Source organism: Balaenoptera physalus (genome assembly GCF_965194825.1).
Source record: "Balaenoptera physalus genome assembly, contig: HAP1_SCAFFOLD_738, whole genome shotgun sequence".
NCBI classification, from domain to species: Eukaryota; Metazoa; Chordata; class Mammalia; order Artiodactyla; family Balaenopteridae; genus Balaenoptera; species Balaenoptera physalus.
In genome coordinates this window covers 272562-275095 of record NW_028126027.1, presented here as the reverse complement: position 1 = coordinate 275095, position 2534 = coordinate 272562, and the positions used below count along the sequence as shown (strand labels likewise).

General features: G+C 42.8%; 1 long non-coding RNA gene across 1 annotated transcript; it reads left to right on the top strand.

Annotated features, from left to right (window-relative positions):
* The first annotated feature begins 1764 nt into the window (after positions 1-1764).
* Positions 1765-2154, top strand: LOC309653640. Its single transcript, XR_014259310.1, has 2 exons — positions 1765-1828; positions 1883-2154. It is a non-coding gene; the product is annotated as an uncharacterized lncRNA (long non-coding RNA).
* Positions 2155-2534: the final 380 nt, after the last annotated feature.

Genomic DNA, 2534 nt, shown 5'->3' with positions numbered 1-2534 from the left:
CGAATCTGAACGAGATCCTTGGTGGGTCGAGTAATCTTGGTTGTAGCTTTTCCCCTTTCATTACTTTAAATATGTCCTGCCAGTCCCTTCTGGCTTGCAGAGTTTCTGCTGAAAGTTCAGCTGTTAACCTTACGAGGATTCCCTTGTATGTTATTTGTTGTTTTTCCCTTGCTGCTTTTAATATTTTTTCTTTGTATTTAATTTTTGATAGTTTGATTAATATATGTTTTGGCATGTTTCTCCTTGGGTTTATCTTGTATGGGACTCCCTGCGCTTCCTGGACTTGATTAACGATTTCCTTTCCCATATTAGGGAAGTTTTCAACTATAATCTCTTTAAATATTTTCTCAGTGTCTTTCTTTTTCTCTTCTACTTCTGGGAACCCTATATTCGAATGTTGGTGCGTTTAATGTTTTCCCAGAGATGTCTCAGATTGTCCTCAATTCTTTTCATTCTTTTTTCTTTATTTTGCTTTGCAGTAGTTATTTCCACTATTTTATCTTCCAGGTCATTTATCCGTTCTTCTGCCTCAGTTATTCTGCTATTGTTTCCTTCTAGAGAATTTTTAATTCCATTTATTGTGTTGTTCATCATTGTTTGTTTGCTCTTTAGTTCTTCTAGGTCCTTGTTAAACGTTTCTTGTCTATTCTCCATTCCAGTACCAAGATTTGGGGTCATCTTTACTATCATTACTCTGAATTCATTTTCAGGTAGACTGCCTATTTCCTCCACATTTGTTTGGTCTGGTGGGTTTTTACCTTGCTCCTTCATCTGCTGTGTGTTTCTTTGTCTTCTCATTTGGCTTTGGGGACTGTGTTTGGGGTCTCCTTTTCAGAGGCTGCAGATTCGTAGTTCCCGTTGTATTTGGTGTCTGCCCCCAGTGGCTAAGGTTGGTTCAGTGGGTTGTGTAGGCTTTCTGATGGAGGGGACTGGTGCCTGTGTTCTGGTGGGTGTGTCTGGATCTTGTCTTTCTGGTGGACAGATCCGCATCTGGTGGTGTGTTTTGGGGTGTCTGTGACCTTATTGTGATTTTCGGCAGCCTCTCTGCTAATGGGTGGGCCTGCATTCCTGTCTTGCGAGTTGTTTGGCATGGGATGTCCAGCACTGGATCTTGCTGGTCTCTGAGCGGAGCTGGGTCTTAGCGTTGAGACGGATATCTCTGGGAGAGCTTTCGCCATTTGATATTACAAGGTGCCAGAGGTCTCTGGTAGACCAATGTCCTGAACTCGGCTCTCCCACCTCAGAGGCACAGGCTTGACACCCGGCTGGAGCACCAAGACCCTGTCAGCCACACAGCTGGGGGTGAGAGCAAGAGGTAGCTTTGGTACATCTCAAAGACCACCAATGGGGTTCACTGACCATTTTCTCTCCAGAAGTGAAGAAAACAAAATTCAGACTTTGGCGAGTCAGCCACTTTGGTAGCCAGCCTCCAAGATGGACCTAATTATCCCCTAATTATCTCCCAGTCTCCATGTACCAGTGTGGCTCCTCGCACTTGAAAAGGGTTGACTGTTTAACTAATAAGAAATTGCAGAAATGACAAAGTGCAGCTTCCAAAGTTATAAAAGACATTGCAGCTTCTGCTTTGGTTTCTGCTAGATCACTCATCCTGGGGTAAGCCAGCTGCCATGTCATGAGGACACTCAAGCAGCCCTAAGGAGAGATCCATGTGGCAAGGAACTGAGGCCTCTTACCTACAGCCACGTGAGTGAGTCATCTCAGAAGTCAAAAGATTTAATTGTTTAAATTTTTGGTTGTGTTAGGTCTTCGTTGCTGCACAGGGTTTCTCCAGTTGTTACTAGAGAAGCAGGGGTCACTCATCGTTGTGGTGCACGGGCTTCTCCTTGCGGTGGTTTCTCTTGTTGTGGAGTATGGGCTCTAGGTGCATGGGCTTCAGTAGTTGTGTCATGCAGGCTCAATAGTTGTTGCTTGCAGGCTCTAGAGCACAGGCTCAGTACTTGTGGCACACGGGCTTAGTTGCTCTGCGGCATGTGGGATCTTCCCAGACCAGGGATGGAACCCCTGTTCCCTGCATTGGCAGGCAAATTCTTACCCACTGTGCCACCAGGGAAGTCCAGTGTGCTCTTTTTTAAACCTAGTCTGTTTTCATTATTTTGTATCTTAACGATTCTGTATTAAAGAAAAAAAAAATAATACTCCTTTCTACCCCTCCTCTTTGAGGATTATATATGAAGAAGTATGTCTTGTCAATTAACCTCAAATTTTCACCTTACTTTTAAGAAGTAATCACAATGTCAAGTATTTAATACTTTTCACTTCCACCTTGAAAAGCATGGATATTAAAGTGCTAATACAATTACCTTCCCTGGTCTATCTTTTTTAGTTTTTGTTATGTATAAAAAACAACGAAAAACATGCATGGTTTGTAAGGAAATGACAAATTTCAGAAAATTCAGCATCTGAATACACTCTAAACATAGCTTCTAGATAAAGACACAGAAAATTGCCAGATACTCAGAGGCCCCCTGGTCCCATTCTAGTGACTCCCCTTAAGGTTTAATATTGTTCTGGTA